Below are 24,440 nucleotides of genomic sequence, written 5' to 3' on the forward strand. Positions count from 1 at the left end.
GCTTGCTCAGCATTTTCAGGAAGACTCATTGTGTGACTAATCAGATTTTTCATACCCTCTTCGTGCCTGCGTGTGTCATCAGTCTCGATATTTAAATTTTGGATGTGGGTGGGATCTATTCCAGCTCTGAGGGTTGCCTATGGCAGTGGCTTAACACCTGGACCAAAAGAAACCACGAGTCCTAGAAAATTTGGCACAAAAGAAGAGATGGTCTGCCTTTCTCTCCAAATACTTTGAGATTATTTCATGAACAGGTAGTCAAACCCACCGGGAGACATCTTCATGGCAGTTTGCTGCTACTCTGACTTTCCAATGTAGTACTGGAAAAAGTCTCACCAGAAAACTTAATAGCCACTGAGCATTATTTAGAGCTCTTTGCAGCATCCCAGTATAGGCAACCAATACTATGTGGAGATACAGCATTACCTAGGAGGTGGAATAGACTATGTCCTGGGAAGATTAGATGGTTGTGGAAACCTGCTGAATATGAAAGAGTAACTAGCTGGCTTACCTAATAGTCTGAATCTAGTTGTGCTGTGTCTTTCTACCATAGTTTACTAAACGTGTTGACTATGATCGGTCAAGAGATTCATGGCAGCCTCATAGCAAGAACAGCTGTCGTGAGTACCTATGGCACTCATACATGCACGAAGATATTGTTCAGTGTAATGTCAAGGAAAAACATGGAATGCATTTTTTAAAACCCACCTTGCTTTAGGTAGGCAGGGCAATGTTATTGTTCCACCAAGATGGTGCTCTCATCTCTTGCGTGGTTAACATAAAAATGGAGAAAAGCAAAATACATACAAACACACATCAGAATTTTATTCCTATTGCTTCCCCACTCTGCAGCATTAGCTTGTCAAACGCCAGTGATTTAAGCACCATCCCAGTGTCCTAGGCAAGCAAACTGTTTGAAAATATCCATAGTTTAACTAGGGTGTTGAGAGCAAAGCAAAGAAATCTTAAGTATTCCAAGAGCAGAGCAGGCACATCTCCAGGAAATGTCACTTCAAAGACATGGTACCATACTTAGAAATACTGATTTCACCTACCAGGGCAAAGTCAGGTGAGAATTTTATAAAATTTTTCAACAGGACTATCCAGCCTAAAACTTCCTCAAAAGTTTATTTTTCTTTATAAAATCGTATATGCCCCTTATCAATAAAGTGTCTAGTTTTGAAATCCATGCTTTATGTAATTTACAAACTGACCTTTACTAGCTCGTCAGAAATTTTCCTTTCAGCATAAATAGCAAATATGGTTAAATGCTACTTTTTGGGTAGAATTTCCATCCCATGATCAGGTTCTATCATTTATTTTACAATCTTTCCTTATTGTAGGTATTTATTAACTGGACAACATTGTATTATGGATTTTCATCTAATCTAGAGGGCTAAAGTTGCGGAGCTGGGTGGGAAGGTAGTTGCCTTGGCAGCTGAAACATGGCTCACTCAATGGGTGACTGCTGCACACTTCAGGTCTCACGTACAGGAAGAATTTCATAGCCTGCTGGAGCTTGATGTGCGTGGCATCTGTCTCTGGTGAAGAGAATTGTGAATCCTGTATTCTGAGGAAATTTTGTGTCCCAATCCTTAGATTTTTGGCTGTACTAAACCCATTTTTAATTCTTCTAATATTGTCTTTATCAAACCTACACAGGCCTTGGCCACTTCTCAGTGGGAAGACTAGGAGTCATTGTGGTTAAAAGCCATTGCCAATCTCTGACCTACTAATGCCATCTCCACCCCACCCCTTCTCAGCCTTCACTAGAATGAGCGTCAGACTTTGGACACCCTTCACTGTGACCTCCTTATTGAGCAACACAGTGATTTAAGCATCTAGATCCAACCTAACCGGATCTGTAGAGGTTATGACTCCTACTACCACTTCTGGACTCTGAAACAGCACAATGCTGGTAGGTTGTAAAACTTGGCTTGCACAGTGTCTGCACAGAGTGTCTGGAAAATAACTTGTAATCGTGGTGTTGTTATCATCCCATAGGGCAAACTTCACTGGAAGGAGGAAAGGAATGGGATTTATCAGTTATCTTCTGTTTCTAACTTCTTATTCATAGGCTCATTCTGAGTGGAGGAGGTTTGTTCCACATGGTCTGTCTGAAAGATTTATCATGGGACTCAATATCTGGTCCTATTTTATTGTGAAATTGTTATCAGTTGGATAACCACCTTGTATGTGCTTTCCTTCATTTTCTACTTCATGTCACCCTTGTCTTTGTAGGGTTATACCTCCCATCTCAAGAGAGTTTGAATCCACTCCCAGGTTTTCATAGGAAGTAAAGAGTCTGAAGCATGGTAATTATAAATGTCAGAGAAAAGTAAGAGGAATCTATGAATGCATGGCCTCTAAATTGTTGCTTAAAACTTCTGAAAAGCCCCATATTTATAGCTTAAATGAAAAGTTACACAAACCAAATTCAACAGTACGTTAAAAGAATCACTCACTATGGTCAAGTAAGATTTATTCCTGTCATAAAAGGATAGTTCAACACATGCAAATCAACAAATATGATACACCATATTAACAGAATGAAGGACAAAAACCATGTGATCATTTCAATAGATGAAGCATTTGACAAAATTCAACATTTTCTACGATAAAATCTCATCAAAATTGGTGTAGAAGGAATGCATCTAAACACAATAAAGGCTACATATCAAAACCCAAAGCAAATATTATACTCAGTGGTGAAAAACTAATAGCTTTTCTTCTATGATCAAGAACAAGACAAAGATGCCAATTTTTACCACTTCTTTTCAACCTAATAGAAGTGCTAGCCTGAGCAATTAGGCAGTAAAAATAAATACAGCTGGGCATGGTGGCTCATGCCTATAATCCCAGCACTTTGGGAGGATTGTTTGAGCCCAGGAGTTTGAGACATGCCTGGGCAACAAAACAAGACTCCATTGCTTAAAAAAAAAAAAAAAAAGTATAAAAAAAAATGAGTCCAGCACAGTGGCATGTGTCTATAGTTGTAGCTACTCTGGAGGCTGAGGTGCGAGGATCCCTTGAGCTCAGAAGTTCAAGGTTGCAGTGAGCTATGATCACACCACTGCACTCTAGCCTGGGTGACAGAGTGAGACCCTGTTTCAAAATAATAAAAGAAATACAGTTGCTCATGACATAAAAACATATGTTCTAAGAAATGTGTCATTAGATGATTTTGTCATTGTGTGAACATCATAGAGAATATTTACACAAACCTAGATGGTATAGTCTATCATACACCCAGGCTATGTAGTATTGCCTCTTGCTCCTAGGCTATACACCTGTACAGCATGTTACTGTTCTGAATACTACAGGCAACTGTAACATAATGGTAAGTACTTATATGTCTCAACATAGAAAGGACACAGTAAAAATACGATGACGTAGAAGATTTAAAATGGTACACTATATAAAGCATTTACCATGAATGGAGCTTGCAGGACTGGAAATTACTCTGGGTGAGTCAGAGTGAATGTGAGTAAATGTGAAGGCCTAGAAAATTATCATATACCACCGTAGGCCCTATAAACACTGCACATCCAGGCTACACTAAATTTATAAAAATACTTTAATAAATAACCCTAGTTTACTATAATTGTATACTTTATAAACTTTTTAATTTTTAAAACTTTTTGACTATTTTAATAACATTCAGCTTAAAGCACACATTGTATGGCTGTACAAAATTTTTTTCTTTATATTCTTATTCTATAAGATTTTTCCTATTTTTTTTCTACTTTAAATTTTTTTTGTTAAAAACTAAGACACAAACATTAGCATAGGCCTACATAGGGTCAGGATCATCAATATCACTGTCTTATACCTCCACATCTTGTTTCACTGAAAGATCTTCAGGGGCAGTAACACTCATGGAGCTGTGATCTCCTATAACAATGCCTTCTTCTGCAATATCTTTTAAGGGATCTGTGCAAGACTGTTTTATAGTTAACTTTTTTATGTAAAATAGGAGTATACTCTAAAATAATGATAAAAACTATAGTATAAAATAAGCCAGTAATGTAGCCATTTATATCATTATTAAGTATGATATCCTGTACATAGTTGTATGTGCTGTACTTTTATATGACTGGAAGTACTGTAGGTTTGTTTACACCAGCATCACCACAATCACATGAGTAATGCATTGTGCTATGACATTATGGCTGTGACATCACTAGGTGATAGAAATCATTAGGTGATAGAAAATTTTCAACTTGATTATAATCTTATAGAAATGCAATATATGTGGTTCATCACTGAGCAAAACATCATTACCTGGTTCATGACTGTAGAAGATAACCAAATAGGAAAGGAGGAAGTTAAATTATCTGTTTGCAGATGATATAGTATTATATATGGAAAACCCTAAATACTCTACAAAAAAACTGTTAAACTAATCAACAAATCCAATAAAGTTGCAGGATACAAAATTAACATAAAAAACCTGTAGCATTTCCATACATTAACAATGAACTAACTGAAAAAGAAATCAAGAAAACAATCCCATTTAAAATAGCATCAAAAATACTTTAAAATAAAAGTAACCAGAGAGATGAAAAATACTTACACTGAAAACTATAAAAATTGATGAAAGAAATTGGAGAAGTCACAAATAATGGAAAAATATCCTGTGTTCATGGGTTGGAAGAATTTTATTAAAATGTCCCTACTACCTGAGATGACTTACGGATTCAATACAAACCCTGTCAAAATTCCAATTACGTTTTTCAAAAAACAGCAAAAAATTGTCCTAAAATTTGTAACTAACTACAAAAGACCTTGAATACCCAAAGCAATATTGAGCAAAAACCCCAAAGTTGCGGGCATCACACTGATTTCAAAATATACCACAGAGCTATAGTAATTAAACAGCATGGCATTGACATAAAACACATACACACTACTAGAACAGAATAGAGAGCTCAGAAATAAATTCATGTAATTACAGCCAACTGATCTCTGACAAAGGTGCCAAGAACAAACAATTGGAAAAGGACAGTCTCTTCAATAAATAAGGCTGGGAAAACTAGATGTCCACACGGAGAAAAAAATTGTACCTTTCTCACTATGAGGCATTTTTGTATGTCTCATATATACAAAGAGGTATGAGACATTCAGAAATGGGTATCTCATATCTCTGTATATATGAGACATAGAAAAATGGCTTTAAAACTTAAACGTAAGACCCAAAACTGTAAAACTACTAGACGATAACAAAAAAATTTCTACTTGGCATAGAGATTTTGGAAATGATTCCAAAAGCACCGGCAACAAAAGCAAAAATAGACAAATGGGATTGCATTAAACTAAAAGGCTTCTGTACAGTGAAGGAAACAACCTAGTGAAGAGACAACCTAGGGGACAGGAGAAAATATTTGGAAACCATACATCAGATAAGGGGTCAATATCCAAAATACATAAGAAACTCCAACTCAATAGCAAGAAAACAATCTAATTAAAAATAGACAAAGAGCATATGAAGGGACATTGCTCAAATAAAAAGACATACAAATGACCAACAGGTATATGAAATAATACTCAACATCACTAATCATCAGGGAAGTGCAAAGTAAAATCACATTGGTATATGACCTCACACTTGTCAGAATAGCTATTATCAAATAGATAAAAGTTAACAAGTGTTGGCAAGGATGTGAAGAAAAGGGAACCTTTTTACACTGTTGGTGGGAATGTAAATTAGTATAGCCATTAAGGAAACCAGCATGAAGGTTCTTTGAAAAATTAAAAATGGAATTACCATGTAATTTAGCAGTTCTTTTTCTGGGAATATATCCAATGGAAATGATATTAATATGTCAGAGATATTTGCACTCCTATGTTCATTGCAGCATTATTCACAATGACCAAGACATAGAATAAACTTAAATATCTATCAACCAGTGAATGGAAAAAGAAAATATTATATAAAACGTGTATGTATATATATACACACATACCTACACATACATAATATAGATTTAAAAGGAAAAACTTCAGACGAGTTAAATTTTACAGTTTAGTTGAACAAAGGATGATTCGTGAATTGGGCAGCCCTCAGAACCAGAACAGGTTCTAAGAACTCAGGCCTCCAACATGGCTAGATGGCAATTATGGACAGAAAACAGAAATGAGGTACAGTGACAGCTTTATTGGTTATAGCTCAGCATTTTGCATTATTTAGATTAGTTGGATGCCTGTGATCGACTGAAGCTCAGCTGCTGTTATTGACTAAGATTCAACTTTGTTACAAGAGTATACTCCTACATTAGGCTTCAGCTAATTTATGTACTAAATTAGATTGCAGTTTCTATGTAAGAGCTTGAGTACAGAGGCATCTTCAGGCCAAATTTAGTTTAACAATTCCCCACTTTTTGTCCACCCCTCAATTCCAAGAGATTGTCTAAAACCTCAGACATTAATACCACTCTCTGCCTTCATTATAGACACTTATTTAGCCTTAGTGTGGAATCTAAAAGTCATGATGTGCATCAGTTGAATATTTATGTTCTTGCTGATCTAATCAAAGACCATTCAACACTACATGAATGGCTGCATACAAACTTTGAAGACTTGAGAGGATACAGTGTACCAGGGGTACTATTATAACTATCAAGAGGATGATGAAAAGACTGACGTGTACTTCTTGATAGGAGTCCCTATGAACTGAACCAATCAAAATTTATAAAATCAAATTTCAGACAATATAGACAGTTCAACAGTATTCGAGTCCTACTGTCATAGTCTTTGCTGAGGTTATTGTGGTGACTTAGGACCATAGTTTGCTGGAAAGCAGTCTGATTTAAAGTGGTATTCATTTTCATAGTTAGCCTGGTACCACAAGTCATGGTAACCTTGGACCCACTAAAAGAAACATAGAAATTAGGTACTATTATAACTATCAAGAGGATGATGAAAAGACTGACGTGTACTTCTTAATAGGAGTCCCTATGAACTGAACCAATCAAAATTTATAAAATCAAATTTCAGACAATATAGACAGTTCAACAGTATTCGAGTCCTACTGTCATAGTCTTTGCTGAGGTTATTGTGGTGACTTAGGACCACAGTTTGCTGGAAAGCAGTCTGATTTAAAGTGGTATTCATTTTCATAGTTAGCCTGGTACCACAAGTCATGGTAACCTTGGACCCACTAAAAGAAACATAGAAATTAGACACTTTGGTAGGCCAAACTGGGTGGATCCAGGAAGTCAGGAGATCGAGACCATCCTGGCTAACACAGTGAAACCCCGTCTCTACTAAAAATACAAAAAAATTAGCCAGGCATGGTGGCAGGCACCTGTAGTCCCAGCTACTCAGGAGGCTGAGGCAGGAGAATGGCATGAACCTGGGAGGTGAGCTTGCAGTGAGCTGAGATCCTACCACTGCACTCCAGCCCGGGCGACAGAGTGAGACTCCATCTCAAATAAATAAGAAAAGTCTGGAAGAGCTAAGATCACCATTTGGAATGCCCAAAAACCAACCACTATCAGTTTTCACAAACATATCATGTGTTCTTTTTCTTACTTTCTTTGGTGGCAGTGTCTAGAGGAAGAACAGTATCAGCTATCTCTTTAATTAAACTGTTGTAGTAAAAAAAGGGAAAAGATAAGTGAAACCTTGATTCTTGTTTAGCACCATACACAAGATCCAAACTTGGGCAAAGAAGAAATTTAAAGCTGCATGGCATTCTTTTAAGAGTTTTTGTTACTGTGATGAAATAATTAATTGGGAAGGTCAGAGTACTGCTTCTAGTAAATGTAGGCAAGCAAATAGTATTGAGGTTTACAGTATGAAGAATAGGCTTCTACTCTCCCTTCAGGGTTTCAGGGTGGCTCATTGGAAACACAGGCACTGGTATTAATGGAACTGTTTACTGCTTTTCTGCATTAGCATACAAACCCCACAATTGCTCTAGTTTCTTGCTAGAGTATAAGCCTTTGCTAAGCCATCCATGGATTATGCTTCTTTGAATTTTCCTTTGAGGAGAGGAAAAGGATTAGAATAGCAGAAAATAGGAAAAAGGGAGAAAAAAATTGTCTTCATGATGGCAGAAAAAGTCTTGATCTGAGATCTTGGGAAAGCTGTCTGTGTGCATGGCGTTGTCTGCTTCTACAGGTCAACACCATGTCTGGTCAGCTCTACTTTAAAGTGTCCAATAGGTGGTGTACAGTTCAGAGTCTGGAGGGGTCCTTTTGAGTTATGAGGTGTGGACCCACATTTTGAGGCCCTAAAGCTTTACCTCAATGTGGGTGGTGGTATGACCATTTCAAGGTCAGTCTTTCTCTGATGTCACTTCTAGAAGACACAGCCTCCAGGTTCTATATTAAGGATTTGATTGTTTTTAGTCAGTGCATCATGGAAGTATAGTATAATACCTGGTGTAATATATTACTGTATTATGTTACCTGATGTAGTACGGTATATTACTTGGAATAGTGTTTTACCTGGTGAAAATACTATTTGACATAATGTATTAAAGCCATTCAGTATTTAGTCATCCAAGAATTTAGGAGAGCAGGAGACATATGAGGTTCTATTAAGGACACAGGCCTTCCCTTTGTTAGAAACAAGAGCTGGGAGTCACGAGGAAAATGAGCACTCAAAGGATTTCTCAGCAAGGCAAATTTACTTATACAGAAGGGTGCTGCTTGCACTTCTGGCTGCTGCGAGAGCACACCAAACAAAGGAGAGAAGGGGTTTTTCATCCCTAATGCAGTTAGCCCCTGCCTCTGTGTCCTGCCCCCATTGGCTGAACTTGGACCACATAATCTAAACTGACCCGATTGGCTACTGTTTAAAATTGAACATGGCTAATTAGGCTGCAAGGGAGATGCTGTTCATTACGGTACAAAGCATGTTTGGGCATGTCAGGGTGCAGCAAAGGTGGGAAGGGTAGTTTTGGCAGGAAGAGCTGTTGTGGCAGGAGGGACAGTTTACAGAATGAGTAGCCAGGAATAAAAGAGGACTCTTTCCAAATAAGGAAGATATGTGAATTACAGACTGGGACTGGTGGGAGAAGTTGTTTACAGAGCAGGTGGCTTAGAAGGGACAAGGAAGTTGATCTCAAGAACAAAGGACAAGGAAGTTAATCTCAAGAACAAAGAACAAGGAAGTCAGAAATTAAACCTTTGAAGAGGAACTTACTGTATCTAACACCTTATTTCATATGGGGTCAATCTGTGTTTCCAAGTGGGAATGGATCTGATTGCTATTAAAATCAATGGTAGTACCTTGGGCCAAGGCAACCAAATTGATTGTTAACTTTGTCAGTTTCCATTTTAAAATGCCATTTGTACTTTTGGTCTTTCTAGAAGTCTAAGGATGATAGGGACAATAGTAATGCTATTGTGTTCACAATATCTTGTTTAATTGCTTTATAATTTACCCAATAAAAATGGGTTCTTCTGGTGCTGGAGATTTCTTTAGGGACTCCCATAAAGGAAACATGTTCTAATTTTCTAATAAGTTCTTAGCTACTGTCATAGCATCAGCTTTCCCACACAGGAAAGCATCTATCCAGAAATGTGCAAGTTATTATAAAAACATACTGCTTTCCCACTCCCGGTGGCAGTTGAATGAAAATTATCTGCAAATGTTTAAATCATTCATCAGGTGCTAGAAATATACCATCTGAAGTTTTTATTGTCTTCCCAGGATTATGGGTTTAGCAAACCAAACATTGGTTATAAACCATTTTGCAATTTTAGAATAATCACCACATCAATATTTTTTAATAATTTGGGTCATCTTGCCTGATCCATGATTAGTTGTGGAGTGCAAAGCTCTTAACAATGAAAGCTTTAGGGACTCAGGGAGGACCAAGCAACCATCTGGGCCATCTGTGAGTTCACACTTAACATTGAATTTGCCTCCTTTGAGATACCAATTTTATTTTTCCAAATCTGATGCATGGCATTGTTTATTAAATAAGTCATCATAAGGGAGTTGACTTGGATCAGTCTTATGAAGTTCATTCAACTTGTACATCCTAACCATTTCAGCACTAGACGATTTAGCACAAAAATCCATTAGGGCATTCCCTTGATACTCAGGTTTGATTTTATCGGTATGGGCTTTAATCTTAATAATGGCAATTTGTGGTGAAAACAGGATAGCAGGAAGGAGTTCATCTTTTTAGAGTCCATTTTGTATGTGTGTGTGGGGGGGTCCCATTATAAGTGAAAAACCCTCTGTTTTTCCATAACATGCTAAAATAATGAACTACTTCAAAAGTATATCTGCCATCTGTATAAACATTTACTAATTATGTGTTAAGGTTGTATAAGTGCAAAAAGCTCTGCAAGTTGAGCTGATTTAAATTGGAGAGGAGTTCTTTTAACTCCTTTTGGGTTGTAAACAGCATATCCTGCCTTATATTTTTCTTCTGAGTTTTTGGCAGAAGACTCATCAACTAAAAGTATTACTGTAGGATTATCTAATGGAGAATTTTATAAATAAATATGAAGGGTCATTAATTCTGATACTATATCAGTCACATAATTGCGGTCTTTCTTGTCTTCAGGTAGAGGTAGTGGAGTAGCAGGAGTAAGTAAGTTGCAGCATTTTAGATGATGATCAGGAGACAAAAGAGAATTTCATGAGATGTTAGCCCGTGTGCTAAAAGATGTTCAGTTTGACTGGAATTAAATAAACTTTCCACAGCATGTAGAACTTGTGAAGAACGTTTATTCCCCTTAAAACCAGCTCAGATTAGATCTCTCCCAATCTGGCTGTATTGCTGCTCTTAAACTGCTGGAATATGCCTTAGCTACTGGGTCTAATTGCAGGCTATGATGTGTGATAGGTCTGTGTTTCCCCCTGCCCACATTCTTGGGTAAGAACTCCTAATGCCTGATCGGTATACTCATGATCAAGGTGAAAGATTTAGTATAATTTAGAAGTCCTAAAATTTGGAGCTATTGTAAGCCCAGTTTCATTTGGTCAAAAGTCTGCTACTAACTATCTTCCCAAGATAAATCCTCTAGTACCGCATTCTTAGCTCATGCAATGGTGAGACTATTAGGGAATAATTTGGGACTTAAGATAGGCAGTATCCTGCAAGTCTTGATAAAACCTCTTAAACTGTCTTTTAGGTGTAGGCCTAGACAAACCCTGAATAGATTTTATTCTGTCAGGTGAGAGAAAAATTCCTTCAGCAGGTAGATCATATCCTAAATAGTGGACTATTTCCCTTAAAAATGATAGTTTTTTTCTATCAAAACTTTGTGAGCTTTGTGTGTGAGTTGCTGTAAGAAGTCAATTTCAGAACATTCTTTAGTGGGACAGCATAGCAACAGATCCTCTACATTCTGAATAAGGGTAGAATTTATGGGTACTTGCAGGGTTGTCAAGTCCTGACATTGCCTGGGAAAAATAATAAGGGGCTTCAATAAACCCCTTATAGCATTGTAATCCAGATGTACTGTTAATTTTTTTTAGTAAGTGGTTTATCCTTTTTTTTTTTCTTTTGTCTGCCAGATTGTATGATGGAACAATCAGGTGGTTGGTTTGTTTTTTTTTGTTTTTTTGGAGACAGTCTTGCTTTGTCGCCCAGGCTGGAGTGCAGCAGCACAATCCCAGCTCACTGGAACCTCTGCCTCTTGGGTTCAAGCAATTCTCGTGCCTCAGCCTCCTGAATAGCTGGGATTATAGGCATGCGCCACCATGCCTGGCTAATTTTTGTATTTTTGTTTTTAGTAGAGATGAGTTTTCACCATGTTGGTCTCAAAATCCTGACCTCAGGTGATCCACCGGCCTCCCAAAGTGCTGGGATTACAGGCATCAGTCACCATGTCCAGCCCTGGGCTGTCTCTTGAGGAGGTTTTGAAAGGCTCTTTAATATCCTCAGGTTCTTTCTATTCTACCGCTGGCAACCATTTTTGAGCTTCACCGAGTCCTAGTATCAATGAATAAAGAGTAAAGGTCAGAGAGTTCTTGATCATGAGCTCCTATGAGGATTATAAATTCCTCAGCAAATTTTTAAGGATTTTCTTTTGGATTAGGAATATCTCTTCTGATGATTCTTAGCTCAGCTTTAGACCATGGGGTAGAAGTGTACAGCATGCAGGCCTGGCTGATAAGAAGGTTTCACTTTGTAAAGCACTTGTCTAACCCCCACTTTGTTATTCTCAAGGTAGAAAGGTAATTGAGCAAAAAGGTTGTGGACTTAGGATATCGCAGTATAGAGCAGTTGATGTTAATTTAGTCAGGGTACAATCCTCTTTTGCCATGTTCTCAGTTTGCTGGTTAAGCTTTTCATTGGCTTTCTGCGAGAAAACCTTTAGGGAGGCAATTTTTGAATTACGTAATTTTTTTTAGATGCCTCTGCTTACCAATTAAGAAATGCATACTATTTTTGTCAGACTTTACCATTGTGGCCACTGTAATTCTAAGTCATTCTTAGTAAGGCTAGCCCATTTATTAAAAAAATAATAATTAAAAAAAATGATGAGCCCAGATTCTGGGCTCATAACTTATATATATAATTAGCTGAAGTCCCAGAAGGTGGAGTCCCAGACTCCTTGGATTGTGACAAACCCATTATCAAAAACACCTACCTAAGGCCTCCTAACTAGATCGAATCAAGTTAATTATCAAATTCATTACAATCCTAGACCCTGTCCAGTGAAATAAGAAAAAAATAAAGAGCTCAAAAGACAAACTAGTAGAGCCCAAAATCCAAGAGAAAACTCACCCATGACCTCCAGTTGCTGCAAAAGGTAAATGAACACAACGGGCCACAGTGGGGTACCTTCACTGGGTCACTGGGTACTCCTGGAGGTCACTGGAGTTTTGATTTGGGTCCTCTCTGGGTTGCCAATCTGTTAAAAGAAGGCTTAGACAGGTTAAATTTAACGGTTTAATTGAGCAAAGACTGACTAGTGAATTGGGAAGCCCTTATAACCGGAACAAGATTCTAAGAATTCTGGCCTGCAACATGATTAAGCAGCATTTACATGAAGAAAACAGAAGTGAGATACAGAGACAGCTTAACTGGTTATAGCTTGGCATTTTGCTTTATTTAAATCAGTTGGCCACCTGTGATTGACTGATGTCTGGCTGCTGTGACTGACATTAAGATATTTGTTATAAAATTATACTTCTGTGTCAGGTTTTCAGTTTATTAATGTCCTAAGGTTGCAGTTTGTTTTGTAAGGATTTGAGTATGAAGGTATCCTCAGGCCAAATTTAGTTTAGTTTATATATGTGCATTGCATTATACATATTGTATATATACTATTAGAATAGAATAGAATACTAATCAGCCTTAAAAAAGAAGGAAATCCTGTAATTTACAATAACATAGATGAACCTAAAGGACATTACGCTAAGTAAAATAAGTGAGACACAGCAAGGCAGGTACTGCATGATCCCACTTTTATGTGGAATCCAAAAAAGCTGAATTCATAGAAGCAGAAAATAGAATGGTGGATACCAGGGCTGGAGAGGGGGAGAGAGAGATGGGGAGATGTTGACCAAAGGATGTAAGTTTCAGTTAGACAGGATAATAAGTTCTGCAGATCTGTTGTACAGCATGGTGACTATAGTTAATAATAATATATACTTGAAAACTGCAAAGAGAGTATGTCTTTAACATTCTCACCATGAAAAAAATAAATATGTGAAATGATATGTTGATTAGCTTGATTTAATTGTTGCATATACCAAATGTATACATATACCAAAACAGTATCTTGTACACTATAAATATATACAATTTTTATTCAAGTAAACCTTAATGAAGCTAAAAAATAATAAACTTTGCAAGTCTTGACCTTTGCTCTTCTGCCTATGGAGGTTCTCGTTCTCCTTGAGATCCCTTAAGGACACCTAATTAATGTTTGAAAAGATAAGTACTTAGTCTACTTTTCCATATGACACTGCTGGAGTGTCATATCCAATTACTTAGCCAGATTCTGGAAGCCATCCTCTTAAGATGTAAACAAATTATCACTACAGTGTACCAAGAACCCAGGAGGACATGACAACAAACTGCAATAGGGGATCTGAGAGTAGCAGGAAGGTTGGAGAAATGTGCTGAGGGCCTCTCCCTTTTATTCTGTGTCTCATCATTCTTTATCTGACTAATAAAATTCAACAGGATTTAGTGTTCTTCCCACCTACCCTGAATCTGCTAATTTCTCATTGTTGTGGCTTTGTTAGAGAGTAGTTCAGAATAACAGAAATATCCTTTCTAAAATTCTCTAATTAAATGAGGGATTAGGCTACTTTTGAGAGTTATATTTACTCCCTGCAAATTTTTCAGGTTTACTGAGTTTCTTTATGCAGGGAGAGGGTTCTAGAAGGGGATCTGAGGAAGGGACAAAGAGTGGAATGAGAAGTGGGGAAGCAGAGTATAGCAGATATCAACGCGATGAGAATGACAGTTTTTCTGTCTGGTCATCTACATAATTTACATCCACATATTTAGTGGAAGGATTTGTCATGTTAAGACTCAAGCTGAGAGGGCTAGGCATGATGTAGGACTTAAGATGCTCTGGTTTGTTTACACCTCTTACCTAAATTATTCCCATAAGCCAGAGGCTGTTTGCCCTGGAGACCAGCCATGGTTATGCGACTAGCTAATAAGGTGGACAATGGGATCCAAATTCCCCTGTAGGAACAAAAAACTTTGAGCTGCTGGAAGTGTTGTGCGAACACAGCCTTCAGCTGTCAGCCCCATCAGGATTTTCTCAGCTAAAGGCAGCCTCTTTACTGAAGCTCATTCCCTCTTCCTGAAGTTGCCTGTATCCAACGGTTGACCTATATAGGGCTATAAAGGCCTGGACCTCTCTGTCCAATTCAGGAAATCTTTGAAATATCATCCCAGTTTCAGAAAGCCCCACAGTTTTAGGCCAGGCTTCATTTTGCTGGCATTGCTGGTCAACTTCTACTTTAGCCCATTTATTTCTTCCCATGGGCATGGATCCCAACAGCACTCAATAATAGGCCTGCTGCCTGCTAATCTTTGTGGCAGGTCACATTCCCTGGGAAGCAGACTATAAGGTGACATATAATTCTGAGTCTAATTTGGAAAACTGGGGCCCCTCTGAAAGATAACCTTTAGGATTGTCATCTTTTCCAACATGCAAGCTTGCTCGGAGTGAGCTGGCTAATTCCAGGGAAGGCAGTGTGAGTGTGGAGTAGTTTTTCTTCCTCTGTGGGTCTAGTTCCTCTTTGACTGGCTTAAGGGAAAAAGGCTAACATTCATTTCCTAGGAATGGAACTGACACATTTCTCAGGACAATCTCATTAATGTTCAAATGCTGCTTATATGAAACTCTTTTCTCCTTAAACTTTCAAAGCTTGTGAACACCCGTTTTTGTCCCCAGGTTTCAACCCACACTGAAGCAGGAAGAAAATCCAGCTTCATACTGACTATAAGTAGAGAACAGGTTGAGATCTTTTAGCTTCAAGCCCATCTTTACTAAATGAAGTTGTGTAGTGGCACACATCCACAAAGACAACATATAACTCTTTTCGTAAGAGCTTCTCTCCTGAGGGAAACTCCAGGAGAAACTAGCTATGAACAGTTTAATTAGTCTTTTCCCCCTTGACCTGGATTTTGTGGCTATTGTGCATTGAAGCCCAATGCTAAATCTTAAATCTTCCCCCTCAGCAAAGCAGACTTCATCATCTTTGAGGTCCTAATCCACCTGTGACTACTTCACCTTGAGATCATGAGAGCAGGCCAGTGTCATCTCAGTTGGGAGGATGAGTAAGCTTTGAGGCATGGAAGGCCTTTCCCTCTGTGAGGACCTGGGCCGTTGAGATACAATTAAGTTCTATTTACTTGTGGAGAAGAGAGTGGGTAATTGGCTCTTTTTTGTTTGAGGGCCTAGAAAAGAGAGGAGGTGAAAAAGCAGTTTTGCTGAGGGAGATGGGTAGACTTTGATATGGCAGACTAGATGTACCTTGCCATTTTGGATGTGATGGTCTGTCTCTCCTAGTGGTTGAATTGGAAACATAATGTATTCTCTCTTAAAAAAAATTGTTCCCTACCTCTAAAACCTCTACACATTGAGAATCCAGTAATCATAAGCATCCCCACTGCCCAGATAATGGCATCGAAGTATTTCAGGTCCATTTTCATACCCCAAGAAAAGCTTGAATTTCTGCCAAAGAAATGCATTCAGGGATTTCTCTCAAGAATCATGCATTCTTGAAGTGGGAAACCTCTTGTCACACCAGAAAGCAAGGAAACCTTGTTTGTAGAGGAAACTGTTAGTGCTCCACCCAGTTCCCCTCGGATTCATTTTGCTATATTTTGCTGTTTCTGTGTGCCCTTTGCCTAGCTTTGGTGTGCTCTTACTTCCAACAGCCTCTGCCTGCAATTCTTATTCAGAAACAGCTATTTGCTGATGCTCAGAATGCAGGTATAGAAAGCCAGAAGTGCCTGGGAGTTTACTTCCTCTCCCCTATAAGGTGTTCTGCTTAGTAAGTGACTGGAATATAAATTATTCCTCACGGTTTGCCCTAACTTTTCAGGCAAGAAATCTGCCTTTCAGAGTTCTGTAGCCATCAGTGTACCCGACTTGATCAATAAGCCACCTTGCTGACCTTGTCTCCTACTGCCCTCTGCCTCTCACTCTGTTCCAGCCACAGTGGCCTCCTTGCTGTGTTGTATATCCACTGCAAATCTTGATTTCCTGTTCTCTCTGTCTGGAATGCTTTACCGAGATGGCTGATTAGCTCACTGTCACGCTTTCCATGTCTCTGTCAGAGACCTTCTTTGCAAGGCCTTTTCTGATCACCCAGTGTAAAATGACAGCACTTCCTCTCTCTGTCATTCCTTGTCTCTCTCAGTCTGTGTTAATTTTTTATGTAGAACTAATCAGCATCTGACAAAGCTTTTAGTTACTTTATTATTATAAGTGCAATGAAAGTAAGGACTTGGATTTATTAAAAACCTGTAAAAGAGCTTTAATGAGCAACTATTATATACTGGGCACTAATTGTTGCATTAATGAAAGGTGGAAGGATGCAGGGGGATTGGGAAGCTCCTTAGAGAAAAACTACTGCACAATGTGGAAAAGACTTTTGCTTGTTGGAGGAGTTGAAAGAAGGCCACTGTGAAGGAAGCATACCGAGCCAAGGGACGATGGAAAAGGAAAAGGAGAGGTTGGCAGGACGAAATCAGGTGGGTTATCGAGGACAAATTAGGATAAATGTTCAAATCCGCAAGAGCCACCGAAAGTTTTAAAACAGACAAGTGATGGTTCATGTACATACTGCACAGGACTCTCTGATTTTTGTGTAGAGAATGAGCTGAGAAATGGCAATTTTAGAGCCCAATGCAGTGGTCTGGATGGGAGGTGATGTAGCTAGGATTGGTGAGGTGGGGTGGGGGAAGGTGGTGGTCAAAGGTCAGAGATGCTTGGGGAAATTGTCAAGACTTTCTCTGAGAGAGTTAAGTGGAGATTCCTGACATAAGCAACAGTGGCTGCTGCTGTCTTGCTGAGCCTGGGAATCTAGAGGAGTAGGTTATGGATATTGACCCTTGGGGATGGCAGAGCAGATTATGGTTTCCATTTTAGATATATTTTCTTTAGGTATAGAGACGTCTTCTGACAGACCTATTTATCTAATCACCTACTTGGCATTTCTACTCACAGTTACAGGCATCTCAAAGCTTAGTATATATATAGCCTGTAGATGGTATTTGAACTTGCTGGAGAGATCTTCTAAGGAAATGTGTGAGAAGCAAGCAAATGAGAGCATAGGCCTGACTCTTGAGACATTTTAACTTGTAACGGAGATCAAGAGGAAAAGAGAAATCACCATAAGATGGCCCTCCTCACTTAGAGATTCATTCAATCAATTTTTGACTAATGAAGAAACAGGTGCCGAGGGGAGTGAGGAAACTGACCTTATCTTACGGGCAGCTGGGTTGTGAGATTGAAGCAAACTCTTTTTGAAGCAGGGGAGAGTAGAAAGAGTAAATAGTTCAAAATTAGGAAAGGTTTTTGAGCTTTCAGTAGAGTACTTAGTTCATATTACCACTATTTTTGTGGACAAAGGATCTTGAATGTTTTCACCTTCCATCTGAAATCTATGTCCTCCTTCATTTATAATTGTCTAGAAAAGATGCTTCCATCTCTTTTATCTTCACTAACCTCCCCTCTGCACTCTCATGACTGCAAAAATTTCCTATGAGTTGCAAACCTTCTTTTAATTAAAAAATTATCTGATTTCTCTTTCTCAGGGATATGTGAAGCTCATGTGTCTACAACTCTTAATAGTGTCAGAAACAATAAATTGTTGATGGACATGTATTTAAACAATACGCAGAATGTGACAAAAGTGCATTTTTCAAACTTTAATTCTAGAAACTTCTCCCTGTGTTCTAGGGGGAGCTATAATTCTCACTGTTCTGGCTAAAGAACAGATTCAGATCATTAGCATTCTGTTCCTCACAGCAGGGGAAAGTTTTGCAATAAGTTATGCTCATCAGTGCTCCTGTAGACCTTTATGAACAAGGCTCTCGGAGCCCTTAGACGCTACGTCTACCAACTTCATAAAGGTTGTAGAAACCAGTTAAGACAAATCACTAACTACAAATGTAGATCCTATAGGGGACCTGCCAGATCAATGCCATTAGACCCCCTAAATCTTCTCCAAATAACCTTATTATCTCTCCTCTTTAGAGTCGTCATAAAACTAAGTTTGTACTTCAATGCCCTTTATAAAGAGCTGAAGTCCTTTGCTCTTTTCGATGAACAACATTTTAGTCAAAATGTACACGCACTCCAATTGCTTGGTGAAAAATAGGTCACTGCTAGTCATGTTTAGCATTCTTCTTTCTTCCCCTTTGGGATAGAATCTGCTTTCAGACTATTTTTCACAGAGAATAAGGATTAGTGCCTCTTTATCAATGTTGTCCATATCCCCACTCAGTATACTTTATTATCACTGCTAGAAGGTGCTTCTCAAAGGCTGAGTTGTAGAGCCATAAAAAAAATCAAGCTCCCCAAAGCCAGGGAAAATTGAAATGTCACTCTTTACAAGGAGTTTTAGGAGGGAGACTAAGCATTTACTTCAGTACAGACCATCCATTCTATGGCCTAGTTTAGAAACTTTCAAAATCAATTTTAAATCTTTTCTTTATAGCTTTCACATCCCTCAATATCATCCCTTTTTCATTATGAAATTGCCTTGGCCAGGCAGCACAGGCTGGGGTGAGGCAGGCTTGGTTGGGTAGGAGAGAGACTGGTGATTGATTTGTTGTCCAGGCAAGACCCCTCCTGCTGTTTGCAGCGCCGCACACCAGTCTGGCTGCTGGCCTCGGCGCTAGCCCCGGATGCATTAAGCCTGCCTGCTGTTTGGCAGACATTTTCCTTTGTTTGTGCTCCTTGTGCTGCTCTAATAACCCTCCTCAAGGCCAAATTAGATTTAGATGGAAGGGGAAGTCAGCTAGAGGCTTCAGAATGACTATGCTAATTAGAAACCAAAATATAAACAGCAGCTCCACATGGATCTATTAAATAGGCCAGCATTCTCCATAGCAAATCAAATTAAGAGAAATCCCATTATCTTGCTCAGGGCTTCTGCATTTTTTTCTGACCACATGTTTTAGTGTTTGAGCAAAACAAGGATACAGAGATATTTCATTATATGTCTGGTTCTAAACTACAGCCGTTTCCTCCCCTACTCCAAATTACAACACTACCAAGCCATTATTCACAATTAAAGCAAACTATTTTTTTAATCCACTGTAAGTTTACGTATCACCCTCTAAAGATTTTAGGTTTTAATATGGCCTCAAATATTTATCCTCACCAGCTTGGCTTCAGTGTAAACTAGTTGCCACAAAGTGTTCAAAACAGCTTTCTGAAAAGCTCTGTGTATCCTATGGGAGTTCATGTTTATGAATATCTGCTATAGAAAATGAATATTTCATCCATTAATTTCTAACCTTGTACACTAAGCTGGTTCTATAAGGGAATGTAAAACAAAAGTAGCCTGTTTCTTTCTTTAAAATGAGCCAATCCTAGTGGCCAGGAAGTTTTTAGGAACTTAATAGTAGAGACAATGAAGCAGCTGAGTTGAGCTGTCACTAATAAAGTCAACAGTTGCTGAGCTGGTAACAGGAGGAGGAATCAAAAGTGGGAGGTTTGGCCAGGTGTGATGGCTCACGCCTGTCATCCCAGCACTTTGGGAAGCTGAAGTGGGTGGATCACCTGAGGTCAGGAGTTTGAGACCAGCCCGGCCAAAATGGCAAAATCCCGTCTCTACTAAAAATACAAAAAATAGCGGGGTGCCTGTAATCCCAGCTACTCGGGAGGCTGAGGCCGGAGAATTGCTTGAACTGAGGAGGCAGAGGTTGCAGTGAGCCGAGATGGCACCACTACACTCCAGCCTGGGAGACAGAGTGAGACACTGTCTCACCAAAACAAAACAAAACAAAACAAAAAAACAAAAAACGGTTTGTTCAGAGGCTGGGGCAAAAGGGGGCAGGTCTCTGATAGTCATCCTTAAAATGCTTCTTATTCACAAGGCAACCCTAAAAGGTAGGTATGTCAAAGCTGCACGGTGGAGAATCACAGCTTCTTTCTTTCATTCAACTTTTTGTAAAAATAAGCTTTTCACCACTCACAGCATTTTTCATTAGCACTGTGTGTTAGGTGCTCTAGTGACACAATGATCAGCAAGCTGGCAATCAGTCATTGAGGGAGGAGTAGGATGCTGATCACCCTTGATATCTGCTCAAATTCCTCAGCTCCCAGCATCCCCTAGGTGATAATTGATCACCCTGGCCTGCCTTCAGCAAGAATCTTGTTAAGTTGGTTTAATAAGGATCTTCTTATCCTTGACATCTCATCTTATTTTCCATCCTGTGCCTCCCTTTCCCCCAGCTTCTTGGCTATAAATCCTCAGTTGTCTACTGTATTCAGATTTAGCCCAATTTTTCCCTCCTCTTGTGATAGTCTGGACACCTATTGCAATAGTACTGTTTAAACAAGTGTCAGTAATTTTTTAATATTTGGCAAGAATAGATACAGGAATGCTCTCTTCTTATAAAAATGCTGAATAAATAAAACATCTTCCCAACATAACATATTGCTTAAACTAAGTTCTCTGTATCTATCTATCTATCTATCTATCTATCTATCTATCTATCTATCTATCATACCTATCTGTCATGTGTCTATCCACACATAAAATACTCAAAGTTTCTAAAGGAATCTCAAAAGGAATAATGTTAAATATTCTCCACTAACCATTACTGCCTTCAGGGTAATGATTATGAGTCAATAGCAAGCATGTAATATCTTCTTGTTTAAGCCTCTCCCTTCATACCCATTACTTTCCACCTAGGTATCCCGCTGTCTCTCCCACCTTTAGTCTAATGTCAAGGCATTAAAACAGGCCATATTTGAATAACTCTAGATATGTGCTCCCAACATGGGAAGCACTAGCCACATATGGGTATTTACGTTTAAATTAATTAAAATTAAGTAAAATTAAAAATTCCTCAGGCACAGTAGCCACACTTCTAGTACTTAATATCCACATGTGGCTAGTGGCTACCATTTTAGACAGCACAAATACAGAGCATTTTCATTATTGCAGAAAGTTCTGTTAGATAGTGCTGCTCTAGAGAATTCACACTTGTTGGAACAAAAATTATAAGCAGTTCTTACAGCCACACTTTCAATAGCACAGATAGTATGGAGAATATTTCTGACTAACTTGTACTCATACTCATTTTTAAAGCTCTTTTAGTGTAGTACACTCTGTGACTCCTTTCTTGATTATCCCAGGACAAATTAATTTGTACTGGTTCCTGTGGCTTACAGATTTTTTGGTTTCCTTGATTTAACTCTGAAACCTAAGAAGCAAAGTTCCATTTTAAGTCTTTAACAGATGAAGGGAGGGGTCTTGTTTCCATAGTATCAGCACAAAGCAATTGGTGAGTCTAGGAAAGCTGAGCCTTCGAACAAGGCTCTGTCATTTATTATCTGGTGCCATATGATATTGTAAAATTACCTCTTCATTTCACAGATACTGAAACTGAGGCTTAAGAGTCAAAATATATCTGCATCTTAGGATCATTGTGAACATTTTGTTTCTGTAAGTCCCTTATGACTTTGGTACATCATAAGTGCTTAAACATTGGATGTTATCTAGTCTAAGTCTTGTTTCTTTAATTGTAAAAGTTTTTATTGGGATATGCAAGGAGAAGATCAAGTTAATATTTTATGCAAAATATTTTATATAAAATACTTTTTAAAAATTGATTTTGGCACCGGCTAAGAATTTGTTAGTCATAAAAAAAGGAAGGTGTATTTTTTAGCTTAAAGAATGTAAGGTTTTGTTTTAAGACTTGTATCCAAGTTGAATGCAAATAATGATTCTTCATGGTCAGAAGGATTTGTGTCAAAAAATCAAGAATAGCTCAAAATTATTTTATCTTTCAAAAGGAGATAACAGTAATATTAACATATTAGACACAGACTCATTGAATAAAGTGTCATCGATGCAATACATGTTCCTTTCTTCAATTTTATCAGTTTGCAAAATTCATGAGGTTAATAAGTATTAAAAATCTCATTACTCTACCATATCAAATAGGGATGTAGCTCCAGGGTGTAATAAACTAGTTCTATTGTTGAAACTCCATCAAAAAGCAAGACTGCACTTACACAGCATTATAAAACCCCCCCTATAGCTCTCTGCATTCAACTTAATGTAATGAAAAATATTACATATGGGGTTTCTGAAAGCTCACAATTCAAATCCTGAAACTCATTGACTTCGTGTATAAAGTTATAGCAAGTGGCTATTAGATTTTCAAAAGAGATTCACTGTCAGCAAAATGCTATTGGTTTAGCTATAGATATACTAGGAGGTTATGCCAATAGCCATATTTGCTTTTAAAAAAAAATGTGTAACTATGCCAAAGCAATACTAGTTTCCAGTAATTTACATGGTGTAACAATTACCCCTCCTTCCTGCAGGGGATATAAAGCAATATTGATAGGGTATAATAGCTATTCACCCCCTTTCAGAAAGAAGATTCCCTGGCATCTACCTATATTGATTCCACTAACTCCCCTTCCTGTAATTTTCTGCCTCAGACCCTCTCGGCTCACTCCAGGAACCCACATCACTCTTAGCTAGCTGTCAACCACACTACTGGCTGTCTCAAATGTCACTGTTTCAATAAATAAGTTAAGATGAATTACGATTAGAGATTCGTTTTGGGGTTCTTAACTGGAAAAGAAAACCGGGGAAAATCCTACATATAAATTTAAGTCACCTTAATAGAATATGAAATATTTGTTCATCAGGTTTGAGTTACAAAAGACAGGCATAGAGGATATATTGCTTCCCTACAAATGTCTTCTTGACTCCTAAGGAACTCCTAGTTTTTGGGGAGCAGGTAGGGGTTCATCTATGATTTCCGGGAGGTTAGGCTGTTACCCCAGCTGATAAATTAGGATTTATAGGGAAACACTGGTCTTGTCTTTCAGAAGGAGAAGCCATCCTCAGCAAAGCCTTAGGAGCAATAGGTCTTTTGCTCATTCGCCATTCCTCTGTCTGGAACTCAAATGGGATGCTTGGAGACCAAACTGAAAAGCTTGTGGACAAAATCCAACATTTTAAAAATGGATGAGTAAAATTCCTGGGTCATAACATCAATGTTGACCTAAGCTCTAGAATTTTTATTGTGTGAGAAAAATAAACCTCTATTTTAAAATTCACCTCCACATTGGATTTTCTTGTAGCAGGAAGCATTTCTAGGGAATATAGTAGCTGACAGGCATTCGCAGTCTCAGGCCACAATTTATTCTCCATTACCAGCATGTGTTTTTAGAACTGGAATCCAGTGCTTTCTACCATGGCTGAATGTGAGCAGACAGCAACTGAACTTTGTCTAAACCTGCATCTATACTATTTTTATTTCTCAGGCTCTCAGAGGGTCTGCATTCATAAGATGTATATGAAGAAACTGATATATACTTCATTAAAATGGAAAGGCTACTCCTTAAGGTGGCTTCACAGGCTTGTTGGGGCTCATAGGATAAGAAAAGATGATATGCTCATGCTTACAGATTGCACTAGTCTGTGCGTTATTATACTATGTTGCTTACTTGAGAAGCTCAGGCATTTGTGTTCTTCCTGGTTCTTTACATTGCCCACTTTGTTCTTGTTTCATTCTGATTCATCTACCCTATATCTAGTCACCTTTCCTAAGTGTAACAGGTATGAATTTCACAGGCCACAACAAATTGAAAACATGCAGTCATATATGTGTGTGTGTGTGTGTGTGTGTGTGTGTGTTTAGAACTGAACTTATCTTATTGAGTCCCCATTAGGTATGAATATAAAATATTGTAAACACTTCAAGTCATTGAATAAGTTGATCGTTTCAGGCTTAAACCAGGATTAATCCAGGATTTTTATCTTCTTTCTACTCCTGCTCC

This window comes from Gorilla gorilla, chromosome 16 (genome assembly GCF_029281585.2).
Source record: "Gorilla gorilla gorilla isolate KB3781 chromosome 16, NHGRI_mGorGor1-v2.1_pri, whole genome shotgun sequence".
NCBI lineage: Eukaryota > Metazoa > Chordata > Mammalia > Primates > Hominidae > Gorilla > Gorilla gorilla.